Source organism: Lepus europaeus, chromosome 13 (assembly GCF_033115175.1).
Source record: "Lepus europaeus isolate LE1 chromosome 13, mLepTim1.pri, whole genome shotgun sequence".
Classification (NCBI taxonomy): domain Eukaryota; kingdom Metazoa; phylum Chordata; class Mammalia; order Lagomorpha; family Leporidae; genus Lepus; species Lepus europaeus.
The window spans coordinates 15912811-15927782 of NC_084839.1; the positions used below are offsets into that span (position 1 = coordinate 15912811).

The 14972-nt window shown below is 39.4% G+C and overlaps 1 pseudogene; it reads right to left on the minus strand.

Annotated features, from left to right (window-relative positions):
- Window positions 1-209: 209 nt before the first annotated feature.
- LOC133772289 (NADH dehydrogenase [ubiquinone] 1 alpha subcomplex subunit 6-like) lies at window positions 210-640 on the minus strand (annotated as a pseudogene).
- Between the last annotated feature and the right edge of the window lie 14332 nt (window positions 641-14972).

The following is a 14972-nucleotide window of genomic DNA, read 5'->3' on the forward strand; positions in this document are numbered from 1 at the left end:
ATAAAACATGATGTTACGTGAATATTTTCCAAATGAACAGTTACAACTGTACTTAACCAATTTAAATATGGTAATTAGCAATGTTCTTAGAATTATGATAAGCTTTGTTTAAAATTTAGACACTATGCTTGTCTCAATACAAGTTTTTATGCTCTACTTGAGAGAAGTGACATGATTTTGTTGTTGTATAATACTTTTATTTAAAATAATTAAATAGCAACATGCACCTTTCCATTGAGTTGACTTCTGTGTTGGTCATGACTGACATAGAACTGGACAAGAAACCTTTAGCCTTGGTGTTTCTGTTTCGTGGAAGAATCACAACACCTGTGTCCGTTGCTTCCATGTTTTGTTTCCTCCACTTTTATGTTTCCCTTAATGACCAGAATATCAACCACCTTGGGGTCTGTAACATGCATTCTATATAATCATTTCTCTGGCTTTCTCCTGTCCCTGTTTCATGGTGATGTCAAGCTGGAATGAATGCACGGTGTTCAGCACCCACCCCCCCCACCCCCCGACACCAGGCAGAGTGGAGCTCACTCATTCTCTGCTTGGCTTCGTTCACGTCCCAGCTGAAGATGAGTGTCACCAAGGTTATGGCAGCAGCAGCAGCCTGAGGGAGGCCACTCTCTGCCATCTCACTAAGAGAAAAGAGACATGGTGGGCCGGCGCCGCGGCTCACTAGGTTAATCCTCCGCCTTGCTGCACCGGCACACCGGGTTCTAGTCCCGGTCGGGGCACCGATCCTGTCCTGGTTGCCCCTCTCCCAGGCCAGCTCTCTGCTTTGGCCAGGGAGTGCAGTGGCGGATGGCCAAGTCCTTGGGCTCTGCACCCCAGGGGAGACCAGGAGAAGCACCTGGCTCCTGCCATCGGATCAGCGTGGTGCGCCGGCTGCAGCGCGCCTACCGCGGCAGTGGCCATTGGAGGGTGAACCAACGGCAAAGGAAGACCTTTCTCTCTGTCTCTCTCTCTCACTGTCCACTCTGCCTGTCCCAAAAAAAAAAAAAAAAAAAAAAAGAAAGAAAGAAAAGAGACATGGTTAACAGCACTGTCTGGAATCTATAAACTCTGACAAAAGTTCAGAGACCTAAGAACTAATCCCAAGTAAGGAAGCAACAAAAGAAAAGAAGAGTCATACCTAGAAAGAAAATAGTGAAATAAATTGCAATGTCCACTTTATAGAATAGCAACCTATGTATAAAGATCAGACCACAACCTGATCAGATTGTTATTATATAATAAATATAAAAAATGTGATACAGTACTGTAATTTTGATGGTTATATAAAATGCAAATATTTTTGGAAACAATCTTAAAAATTCACAAATTTAGATGGAGTCATTTAGGATGCTGTCTGGCATATGGAATGATTTTTTTTATCTTCAAAATCTTCTTTAATGTTATAAAAGATATGTGAAACTTATTGTTATTTATAATATTTCCTGGTCAGTTGATTTTGATGAAGCACTTAGATTTGAGAGCTTTGTTTATTCCATTTGAGAAAAATAATGAAAGTAATATTTGCTTGCCTACCTCAGAGCATTTTCCTGAGAATCCAGTGCCATAACATATATGGAAGCACTTGGTTAATGTAAAGCACTTGACCAATAGAGACAGTTATTATTATTCTATCACCAGTGCTGCTGTGAACAGTGCTTGGCAGGATTACTCCTCCTCTCAAACACAGACAGAGCTTTATCTCTCAGCCTGCATATGTGACACATTAGAAGTTGCTTGAGCCCAAGGTCAGTTTTTAACTTTTTCTTAGAGAAGCAATGGAATAAAGCAAAGATCAATGTGAATATTTTCCAAGAAAATCAGCCAAAACGAATACCCAGGGCGGGATGGAAATCATTTCAAGGACCCCACAGGAAGACCAAGTTGTATGTGAGAGTTCTAGGCTGCTGCAATCACATTGTCTTGGCCATTGTTCATCTCTCCTTTGGAAAAGACTGCTTCATTGGTCAACTCCTTTGACATTTCTGTGACTTTGAAGAGCTCTGTCAGAATGGCTTAGTCATAGAGGGATTTTCTGCCTAATAAGAGGCTAATACTTAGGCCTGATTATTACAAAAAGACCAAGATCAAATTTGAACTCTTGGCCGGCGCCGTGGCTTAACAGGCTAATCCTCCACCTTGCGGCGCTGGCACACTGGGTTCTAGTCCCGGTCAGGGCGCTGGATTCTATCCTGGTTGCCCCTCTTCCAGGCCAGCTCTCTGCTATGGCCCGGGAAGGCAGTGGAGGATGGCCCAAGTGCTTGGGCCCTGCACCCGCATGGGAGACCAGGAGAAGCACCTGGCTCCTGGCTTCGGATCAGCGCGATGCACTGGCTGCAGCGGCCATTGGAGGGTGAACCAACGGCAAAAAGGAAGACCTTTCTCTCTCTCTCTCTCACTATCCACTCTGCCTGTAAAAAAAAAAAAAAAAAAAAAAAAAAAAAAAACTCTTTTTCCATACTAAAATGTGAATAGGTAAGTGTTTGTTGCAGTGGTTAAAATGCTGCTTAGGATGCCCACATACCATATCAGAATACCTGGGCCTGAGTCCACGCTTCGATTCTAATTCCAGTTTCGTACTACTGTCCACACTGTGTTCTATTCACCCACATTGGAGTCCTGGATTGAGTTTCAGTCTTCTGTCTTTGACCTGGCTGAGCTCTGTGAGTTGTAGGTATTTGAGGGAGTGAACCAGAAGATGGAAGATGCTTCTCTTTCTGTATATCTGTCTTAAATGAATTAAAATAAATACACGCACCTTAAAAATATATTTAGCGAAGATGGCGGATAGTGAGGACGTGTGCCTTAGTTTGGGAAAATAAACTTTCATAAAAGTGGAATTACTGTAGCCTCAGGAAAAGACTCAAGAAAAAAACTGCAGAGGAAACGCTTCCGGATCTTGTGGATGAGATACAGAGGACTTACAGGGAACCCACCGCGTGGAAAACCAACCGAGACGAGCCGAGCAGCAGCGGGAGAGGAGCCAGAGCCACAGAATCTCGCCAGCGCAGGAACCCAGGAGGGTAAGACAAAGACCTGAGAAGTCCGAGACATTGGGGGGAGGGGGAACAGAGGCCTCTCCCTTCACTCACCAAGCAAAACAAAGAGCACCGCGATTTTACATATGTAAAGCTCAGCCAAACTCAGTATCTTTAGCGAAACTGGAGAACACATTGAGGGCTGCATAAACTTTGTGTATGGTCCCAGGGGTAGATCAAACGAATACTCACAGAGGCCAGATTTCAACTACCCTCAACTCCACTCCCAACTGAGTCAAAAAAAGAAAAAAAAAAAAGAGAGAGAGAGAGAGAGAGCGAGCCAGCAAGGAGCAAGTAATCTGGGAGAGTCGCTCTTTACACAGCCTTAAACCCCAAGAAATAAGCATAGCTCTCTGGCCACACCCAACACAGCCCCTAAGGCTCCAACAAAGCAGACAGCTCACTTAGAGGCATAGTATAACGAGAGAAAAAAACAAAAACAAAAACACCACAAATTATCTCTAACATGCCAAGCAAGAAACATAGAAGCGGAGGTACCAAAAACAATGAAGGCACTATGATGCCCCCAAGTGAACAAGACACGCCAATGCAGGATTATGAAGATGAAGATATAGAGGAAGCAGATTTCAAAAAAGTGATAAGAACATTAAGAAGTTCTCAAAAACAAATTCTTGAACTACAGAAATCCTTAATGGACAAGATAGAAAATCTCTACCGTGAAAATGAAATATTAAGGAGGAATCAAAATGAAATGAAAAAACTAGTGGAACAGGAATTTGCGATAATGACAAAAAACACAATGAAATGAAGAACTCAATAGATCAAATGGCAAACACATTAGAGAGCCTTAAAAACAGAATGGGTGAAGCAGAAGAGAGAATATCAGACTTAGAAGACAGAGAACAGGAAAGGAAACAGTCAAATCAAAGAAAAGAAGAAGAAATCAGAAATTTAAAAAATACTGTCAGGAATCTACAGGATACTATTAAAAAACCCAACATTCGGGTTCTAGGAGTTCCTGAAGGCATGGAAAGGGAGAAAGGATTAGAAGGCCTTTTTAGTGAGATACTAGCAGAAAATTTCCCAAGTTTGGAGAAGGACAGAGACATCCTAGTACAGGAAGCTCAGAGAACCCCTAATAAACATGATCAAAAGAGATCCTCACCACGACACGTCGTAATCAAACTCACCACAGTGAAACACAAAGAAAAGATCCTAAAATGTGCAAGAGAGAAACGACAGATTACTCTCAGAGGATCTCCAATTAGACTTACAGCTGATTTCTCAACAGAAACCCTACAAGCCAGGAGAGAATGGCGAGATATAGCCCAGGTACTAAGAGAGAAAAACTGCCAGCCCAGAATATTATATCCTGCAAAGCTCTCATTTGTGAATGAAGGTGAAATTAAGACCTTTCACAGCAAACAGAAATTGAAAGAATTTGTCGCCACTCGTCCAGCCCTGCAAATGATGCTTAAAGATGTGTTACATACAGAAACACAGAAAAACGGTCACCAATATGAAAGAAGGTAAAGGAAGGAAAACTCACAGCAAAAGATCACAGGAATCTCAAACCAGATATTAGAAAATATCTTTGGCAAATGGCAGGGCAAAGTTACTCCTTCTCAATAGTCACATTGAATGTCAATGGCTTGAACTGTCCAGTTAAAAGACACCGATTGGCTGATTGGGTTAAGGAACAAAACCCATCCTTTTGCTGCTTACAAGAAACCCATCTATCCAACAATGATCCATACAAGCTGAGAGTGAAAGGCTGGAAAAAGATATACCACGCCAACAGAAATGAAAAGAGAGCGGGCGTAGCCATCTTAATATCAGACAACATAAACTTTACCACAAAAACTGTTAGGAGAGACAAAGAGGGGCACTATATAATGATTAAGGGAACCATTCAACAGGAAGATATAACGATTATCAATGTATATGCACCTAATTACAGGGCACCAGCTTATTTAAAAGACTTGTTAAGGGACTTAAAGGGAGACTTAGACCCCAATACAATAGTACTGGGGGACTTCAATACCCCACTCTCAGAGATAGACAGATCAACAGGACAGAAGATCAACAAGGAGACAGTAGATTTAAATGACACTATAGCCCAAATGGATCTAACAGATATCTACAGAACATTTCATCCTACATCTAAGGACTTTACATTCTTCTCAGCAGTACGTGGAACCCTCTCTAGGATTGACCACATACTAGGCCATAAAGCAAGTCTCAGCAAATTCAAAAGAATTAGAATCATACCATGCAGCTTCTCAGACCACAAAGGAATGAAATTGGAAATTGGCAACTCAGGAATCCCTAGAGCACGTGCAAACACATGGAGATTGAACAACATGCTCCTGAATGAACAATGGGTCATAGAAGAAATTAAAAGAGAAATCAAAAATTTTCTGGAAGTAAATGAGGATAACACCACAACATACCAAAACCTATGGGATACAACAAAAGCAGTGTTAAGAGGAAAGTTTATATCAATAGGAGCCTACATCAAGAAATTGGAAAGGCACCAAATAGATGAGCTTTCAAGTCATCTCAAGGATCTAGAAAATCTGCAGCAAGCCAAACCCAAACCCAGTAGGAGAAGAGAAATAATCAAAATCAGAGAAGAAATCAACAGGATTGAATCCAAAAAAACATTACAAAAAATCAGCCAAACGAGGAGCTGGTTTTTTGAAAAAATAAACAAAATTGACACACCATTGGCCCAACTAACTAAAAAAAGAAGAGAAAAGACCCAAATCAATAGGATCAGAGATGAAATGGGAAACGTAACAACAGACGCCACAGAAATAAAAAGAATCATCAGAAATTACTACAAGGACTTGTATGCCAGCAAACAGGGAAATCTATCAGAAATGGACAGATTCTTGGACACATACAACCTCCCTAAATTGAGCCAGGAAGACATAGAAAACCTAAACAGACCAATAACTGACACAGAAATTGAAACAGTAATAAAGGCCCTCCCAACAAAGAAAAGCCCAGGGCCAGATGGATTCACTGCTGAGTTCTACCAGATATTTAGAGAAGAACTAACTCCAATTCTTCTCAAACTATTCAGAGCAATCGAAAAAGAGGGAATCCTCCCAAATTCCTTCTATGAAGCCACCATCACCTTAATTCCTAAGCCAGAAAGAGATGCAACATTGAAAGAGAACTACAGACCAATATCCCTGATGAACATAGATGCAAAAATCCTCAATAAAATTCTGGCCAATAGAATGCAACAACACATCAGAAAGATCATCCACCCAGACCAAGTGGGATTCATCCCCGGTATGCAGGGATGGTTCAACATTCGCAAAACAATCAACGTAATACACTACATTAACAGACTGCAGAAGAAAAACCATATGATTCTCTCAATAGACGCAGAGAAAGCATTTGATAAAATACAACACCCTTTCATGATGAAAACTCTAAGCAAACTGGGTATGGAAGGAACATTCCTTAATACAATCAAAGCAATATATGAAAAACCCACGGCCAACATCCTATTGAATGGGGAAAAGTTGGAAGCATTTCCACTGAAATCTGGTACCAGACAGGGATGCCCTCTCTCACCACTGCTATTCAATATAGTTCTGGAAGTTTTAGCCAGAGCTATTAGGCAAGAAAAAGAAATTAAAGGGATACAAATTGGGAAGGAAGAACTCAAACTATCCCTCTTTGCAGATGATATGATTCTTTATTTAGGGGACCCAAAGAACTCTACTAAGAGACTGCTGGAACTCATAGAAGAGTTTGGCAAAGTAGCAGGATATAAAATCAATGCACAAAAATCAACAGCCTTTGTATACACAGGCAATGCCACGGCTGAGGAAGAACTTCTAAAATCAATCCCATTCACAATAGCCACAAAAACAATCAAATACCTTGGAATAAACTTAACCAAAGACGTTAAAGATCTCTACGATGAAAACTACAAAACCTTACAGAAAGAAATAGAAGAGGATACCAAAAAATGGAGAAATCTTCCATGCTCATGGCTTGGAAGAATCAATATCATCAAAATGTCTATTCTCCCAAAAGCAATTTATACATTCAATGCAATACCCATCAAGATCCCGAAGACCTTCTTCTCAGATATAGAAAAAATGATGCTGAAATTCATATGGAGACACAGAAGACCTCGAATAGCCAAAGCAATCCTGTACAACAAAAACAAAGCCGGAGGCATCACAATACCTGATTTTAGGACATACTACAGGGCAGTTGTTATCAAAACAGCATGGTACTGGTACAGAAACAGATGGATAGACCAATGGAACAGAATAGAAACACCAGAAATCAATCCAAACATCTACAGCCAACTTATATTTGACCAAAGATCCAAATCTAATCCCTGGAATAAGGACAGTCTATTCAATAAATGGTGCTGGGAAAATTGGATTTCCACATGCAGAAGCTTGAAGCAAGACCCATACCTATCACCTTACACAAAAATTCACTCAACATGGATTAAAAACTTAAATCTACGAACTGAAACCATCAAATCATTAGAGAGCATTGGAGAAACCCTGCAAGATATAGGCACAGGCAAAGACTTCCTGGAAAATACTCCAACAGCACAGGCAGTCAAAACCAAAATTAACATTTGGGATTGCATCAAATTGAGAAGTTTCTGCACTTCAAAAGAAACAGTCAGGAAAGTGAAGAGGCAACCAACAGAATGGGAAAATATTCGCAAACTATACTACAGATAAAGGATTGATAACCAGAATCTACAAAGAAATCAAGAAAATCCACAACAACAAAACAAACAACCCACTTAAGAGATGGGCCAAGGACCTCAATAGACATTTTTCGAAAGAGGAAATCCAAATGGCCAACAGACACATGAAAAAATGTTCAAGATCACTAGCAATCAGAGAAATGCAAATTAAAACCACAATGAGGTTCCATCTCACCCCGGTGAGAATGGCTCACATTCAGAAATCTACCAACAACAGATGCTGGAGAGGATGTGGGGAAAAAGGGACACTAACCCACTGTTGGTGGGAATGCAAACTGGTTCAGCCACTATGGAAGTCTGTCTGGAGATTCCTCAGAAACCTGAACATAACCCTACCATACAACCCAGCCATCCCACTCCTTGGAATTTACCCAAAGGAAATTAATTTGGCAAGTAAAAAAGCCATCTGCACATTAATGTTTATTGCAGCTCAATTCACAATAGCTAAGACCTGGAACCAACCCAAATGCCCATCAACAGTAGACTGGATAAAGAAATTATGGGACATGTACTCCATAGAATACTATACAGCAGTAAGAAACAACGAAACCCAGTCATTTGCAACAAGATGGAGCAATCTGGAAAACATCATGCTGAGTGAATTAAGCCAGTCCCAAAGAGAAAAATATCATTTGTTTTCCCTGATCGGTGACAACTGAGCGCCAAAGGGGAAACCTGCTAAGTGAAATGGACACTATAAGCAACAATGAACTGATCAGCTCCTGTCCTGACTTTAGATGTACAATGTAATACTTTATCCTTTTTAGTATTTGTTGTTGTTGTTGTTGTTCTAGTACTATTGGTTGAACTCAGTAATTAACACACAATTATTCTTAGGTGTTTAAATTTTAACTGAAAAGTGATCCCTGTTAAATCTAAGAGTGGAAAAAGAGAGGGAGGAGATGAACAATTTGGAACATGCTCAATCGGTCTGGCCGCAAATGGTGGAGTTAGAAATGTGCCAGGGGATTCCAACACAATCCCATCAAGATGGCATGTACCAATTCCATCGCACCAGTCCAAGTGATCAATTTCAGCTCACAATTGATAGCTCTGATAGGTCTAAGAGTCAAAGAGATCACACAAACAAGACAAGTATCTGCTAATACTAACTGATAGAATCAAAAAGGGAGAGAAAGATCCAACATGGGAAGTGGGATACACAGCAGACTCATAGGATGGCAGATGTCCTAAACAACACTCTGGCCTCAGAATCAGCCCTCAAGGCATTCAGATCTGGCTGAAGAGCCCATGAGAGTATAGCAGGCATGGAAAGCCAAGATATCATGGAAAAAAAAAAAAAAAAAAGACCTAAATGAATGATCTCTGTGAGTGAGATCCCAGTGGAAAGAACGGGGCCGTCAAAGAAGGAGGTACCCTTCTCCGAAGGGGGGAGAGAACCTCCACTTTGAGTATGACCCTATCGGAATAAGATCAAAGTCAGCGAACTCTAAAGGCTTCCATAGCCCTGGCAACTCATGACTAGAGCCTAGGGAGATTACTGACGCCATGAACAGGAGTGTCAAATTGTTAAGTCAGCAACAGGAGTCACTGTGTACTTACACCCCATGTGGGATCTGTCCCTAATGTGTCGTCTAAAGCCAAGTGATGTTATGACTGGTACTGAAACAGTATTTTTATACTTTGCGTTTCTGTGAGGGCGCAGACTGATGAGGTCTTTGCTAATTATATACTGAATTGATCTACTGTATATAAAGAGAATTGGAAATGAAAAAAAAAAAAACAACCTGGTGTTAAAATGGAAATGGCATAGAAAATTAATTAATTTGAAAAAAAATTATGTAGGATCTCTGTCTTTAATGTGCTGTACATTGCTATTTAATGCTATAATTAGTAATCCAATGGTAGTTTTTTCACTCGATGTTGCTTTATGGGCAAAATGTTGAAATCTTTACCTAATATACACTAAACTGATCTTCTGTATACAAAGAGAATTGAAAATGAATCTTTACATGAATGGAAGGGGAAAGGGAGTGGGAAAGGGGAGGGTTGCGGGCGGGAGGGAAGTTATGGGAGGGGGGAAGCCATTGTAACCCATAAGCTATATTTTGGAGATTTATATTCATTAAATAAAAGTTTAATTAAAAAAAATATATATTTAGCATTTTTTAACTTCAGAACATATCTGAGTGTGTAATTTAAAGTTTAGGGGGTCATTGTTTGGGAACTTTCTTATGGTACAATTCTAGTCTGGTCTTTGACAATTGAAATAGAATATGAGAAGGTCAAAGGTAACCTCAGTTACTCTTTTTGTGATTTGCGTTGTTTGAGAACATGCAAAGTAATATGAAAATGTGTACTGCACTTTCTTGATCATTATTTTGAATAAATATTTTTATTGTAGAGTGGCTATTTGGTCATGTGTCTGTACCCTTCAGTAAAATGTCTATTTCATGTCCTTTGCTTGTTTCACAGTTAGATTGTTTTTGGCTTTACTGTTGAATATTGGAATATACAATATTTTAAAAGTAGCCCATTGCCAGATATGTATGGCAGTTTTGCAGGAGTTTGACTAATTTGATTGGATTTTTCAAGCATTAGCCTTTGCATTTCCTGTTGTTTTACCTTTATTGACTTGACTTCTGCTGTTGCTTCTATGACTTTGTTCTTTTTGCTTCCCTTAGCTTGTTATGTTGTTGTGCTCCCAGTTTCTTTAAATAGGAGTGAGGATTATTAGTTTGAACCTTTCCCCTCTTCTAATGTAAGCATTTAGGGCTATAAATTTCTGTGTCAGCACTACTTTAGTTGCATTCCACAAACTTTGTTATGTTTTATTCAACTCTTTTTATTTTCAGTTTCATTTTAGACTTTCTTTTTGACTCACAAGTTGTTTAGAAGTGTGTTTTAAAATTTCTAATTGTCTGAAGCTTTTCCTGTTATCTTTATGTTGCTATTTTCTAGTTTCATTCAGTAATGATATGGGAAGAGTCTTTATATGATTTCAGTTCTTATAGATTTGTAAATGTTTGTTTTATGATCAAAGATATGGTCTATCTTGATGAAGGTTCTATGCATGCTTGATGTTAGGTGGAGTATTATACACATGTCATTTAGATCCTGTTAATTGGTATCTTTACTAATTTTCTGTCAGTTTTATCAATCAGTTGCTGAGGATAGAGCAGTGAAATCCAACTATAGCTATTGATTTGTATCTTTCTTCTTTAATTTCTGTCAGTTTTTTTTCATGTATGTTTTAGTTTCCCACAAATTATCACAAATTTAATGACAATACAACACAAATATTTTATCTGGTAGCTTTTCAGGTCGAAATTCTCAGATGATTCTCTCTGGGCTAAAACCAAAGTGGCAGAACAGTTTGCTCCTTTAGGGGACTCTAGTGTAGAATCCTTTTCCTTGCTGTTGTAAGAACAGTTAATTTTGTAGTTTTGAGGCTCCCATTTGCATGCTAGCTATTGAGTAAGGGCAATTGCCAGCTTCAGCAGGCTGTCTGCACTCCTAGGTTTCTGGCTCGCTTTCTCCATCTTCAAAGCTAGTAACTGGCAGGTAAAGATACTTTCATGCTTTGAATTTCTCCTGCCTTTTCTTCTTCCAAAAATGTTTATTTATTATTTCTCATGTACTTAAATAGAATGACACACAGAGAGAGAGAGAGAGACAAAAAGGGAAAGAGAGAGAGATCTTCCATCCTCAGGTTTACCCCTCAAATGGCTGCAACAGCCAGGTCTGGCCAAGATCAAAGCCAGAAACCCCATCTGAGCCTCCCATGGGTGTGGCAAGGACCCAAGCACTTAAGCCATCATGTTACCTCCAGAGATATATTATCATGGAGCTAGATTGGAAGCAGAGTAGCTGAAACTTGAACTGATACTCCAATATGGGATGCAGGCAACCCGAGGAGAGGCTTAATCTCTGCTTGGTACCACATGCGTATTCTTCTTGCCTCTTATTCTGTTGTCCCACATCTCCAACCCACTCTTCTGTCTTTCCTTAAGGACCTATCTGATTACATCAGATCCACCTGGATAATCCAGGGCAATTTATCTTCCTAAAGCTGAATAATTGACAGCTTTAATTCCATCTGCACCCACAACTCCTCTTTGCCATGTAGAATTACATATGCTTATGCTCAGGGATTATGATGGAGGTATAATTGTGCTTCAGTGTATTGTGGAGCTCTGTTGTTTCGTGCATGCATATTTAAGACCACTGTCTTTTCTGTGGACTGATCATTGCAAACGTCCCCCTGTTATCAAATAATATTTTTTTCATTCTGAAATCTACTGTATCTACAGTCTTGCTTTAAATATTAATGTGAGCATTACATGTTTTTCTATTCTTTTTATCTTCCATTTATATATGCATAGTCTTGAGTTTGCAGTGAATTTCTTGTGAGAAAAATGTGTTGGGTCATACAAACACACACACATAAATATCTTTGTTCTTAAATTGTATATTGATTTTTTTTTCACTTAAAAAGACTTTTTTTTTTTTTTTAAATTTGAAAGGCAGAGAGCAAGAGTGTACACATGAGAGAGGCAGAGACAGATAATTTAGATCCTTCTGGTTCACTCCCCATATGTCTGCAATAGTAAGCCTGAGCCAGGCTAAAGCCAGGAGCCTGAAACAAAATCTAAATATCTTCAAGTGGATGGCAAGGACCTAAGTACTTCAGCTACCATCTGCTGCCTCCCACAATGCATTTAGCAGGGAGCTAGATTGGAATCAGAGGAGCCTGAACTATCATATCATATCATGTATCATATCATGTCATATCTGAGATATGTGAGCACTCAACAACACTTGTACCACAGCACCTGTGCCCACTTTCTAATAAAATTTTATTTATTTGACAGGAAGAAAGAGAGAGAGGGAAAGAGAGAAGAGAGAGAGGGTTTACTCCCCAACTCCCCAAAATGACTGAGGTTGGACTGGAGCCAGAGTCAGGAGCCCAGAACAAATTCCAGGTCTCCAATATGAATGTCAGGAACCTAATTGCTTTGATCATTACTGCTGCCTCGGAGGGTCCTCCCCCCCACCCCCCACGGTAATCCAGTGTGGAATGTGAATGCTCTAACTGCTATGCTAAACATCTGGTCCACCTGCCCCAGAGACTATTTTTATGTAAAAACATTATTGACATGTTAATGATTAACAGAATAGGATATTTCAGAGTTAATGGAAAGATGAAATTAAAAGATAAGTTTTCTTTGGTGCAAAAGAATTTTGAAGTCCATGCATATCATTCTTATGATACACATTCTCTGAGAATTTTTAAAAAAATCCTTCATATAACTTTTAAAAATTCCCTTCTAGTTGTTTATTTTTTGTCTAGTTCTTATATATTTTGTCCTGTTCCTGGGTTAAACATTTGTATTTTTCTATTTTGTTATATTTATATTGTGTTTGAATATGTAACTTTGTGGCTGTCTTAGTAATTACTCTAGTATCAGATGCACATAGTGCACCACAGCCTACTTGTATTACCACCAGATGTCTTTGAGGTAAATATTCAAAAATTACTTCATTTATGTCCCTTTACCTTTCCCATTCATTGGCAATACAACTGATATTATAACTTTGGTTTCAACCATCACATATGATTTAAGAAACTCATGAAGAGAATAGTTTACTTTCTCCTGATCTTTTCAATTCTGTTTTTATCCCTGGTTTTCTGAAATTTTCAACTTTTCTATTATCATTTTCTTGATGGCTGCGATTATTGCTTATCCATTCTTTAAAGGCAGTTCTTTTTTTTTTAAGATTTTATTTATTTATTTAAGAGGTAGAGTTACAGACAGTGAGAGGGAGAGACAGAGAGAAAGGTCTTTTGTCTGTTGGTTCACTCCCCAAATGGCTTCAACAGCCAGAGCTATGCCAATCCGGAGCCAGGAGCCAGGTGTTTCTTCCTGGTCTCCCATGCAGGTGCAGGGTCCCAAGCACTTGGGCCATCTTCTACTGCTTTCCCAGGCCACAGTAGAGAGCTGGATTGGAAGAGGAGCAGCTGGGAGTAGAACCGGCACCCATATGCGATGCCAGAGTTGCAGATGGAGGATTATAAGTGCGCCATGGTGCCGGCCCCAAGGCAGTTCTTCTATTGACACATTCTTTTCATTTTTCTTTGTCTGAGAATGTCTTCATTTTCCATTCACTCTTAAAAATAACTGTCACGAGATTGAAAAAAATTGTTGACAGTTACTTTCTTTCAGAACTTGAAAAAAGCTATACTACTTTCTGCTGGTCTCTGATTTCAGATAAGAAATCTGTCATTAGAAATTGTGTTCTTGTAGGCAAAGCGTTGCTTCTCCAATGCTTTTAAGTTTTTTTGTCCTTAATTTTGAGATGTTTACTTATGACATCAAATGGAATGCTATTTGTAGTTTTATGCTTTTTATGGTTGCCTGGAATGTTGAGTATGTAGGTGTTTTTTCTAAATCAAATTCAGGATGGCTTAATCATTTTTGTTTTAATACAATTTCAATTGCACGTTCTTTCTTTTTTTTTTTAAGGATTTATTTATTTATTTGAAAGTCAGAGTTACACAGAGAGAGGAGAGGCAGAGAGAGAGAGGTCTTCCATCTGATGGTTCACTCTCCAGTTGGCAGCAAGTGCCAGGGCTGTGCCGATCCGAAGCCAGGAGTCAAGAGCTTCTGCCAGGTCTCCCACACAGGTGCAGGGGCCCAAGGACTTGGGCCATTGTCTACTGTTTTCCCAGGCCATAGCAGAGAGCTGGATCGGAAGTGGAGCTGCTGGGTCTCAAACCAGCGCCAATGTGGGATGCCCACATGTCAGGCCAGGGCATTAACCCACTGCAACACAGTGCCAGCCCCCACATTCTTTCTCTTTTCCTTCAGGAGCTCCAGTGACAGAAAAGTTAGATTTTCTTTTGTTGTGGTTCTGTGAATCCTTGAGGATCTGTTCATTATTTCCATCTATCTTCTTTCTTTCCCTCAGATTAATAAATTTATTGTTCTGTCTTCAAGTTTACTAATTTTATCTCTGTTATCTGCATTATATTATTAAGCCTATCCATCAACTTTTTATTGCAATGGTTTCACTTCTATAATTTAAATTTAGCTCCTTTCTTGGTTTTAAAATTTGTTTTATTTTTATTTAAGACAGAAAAACATATGTGCAGAGAGAGAGAGAGAGACCCTCCATCTGTTGGGCCACTCCCTGAATGCCTGCAACTTCATGGACTTAGCCAGGCCAAAGACAGGAGCCAGTAA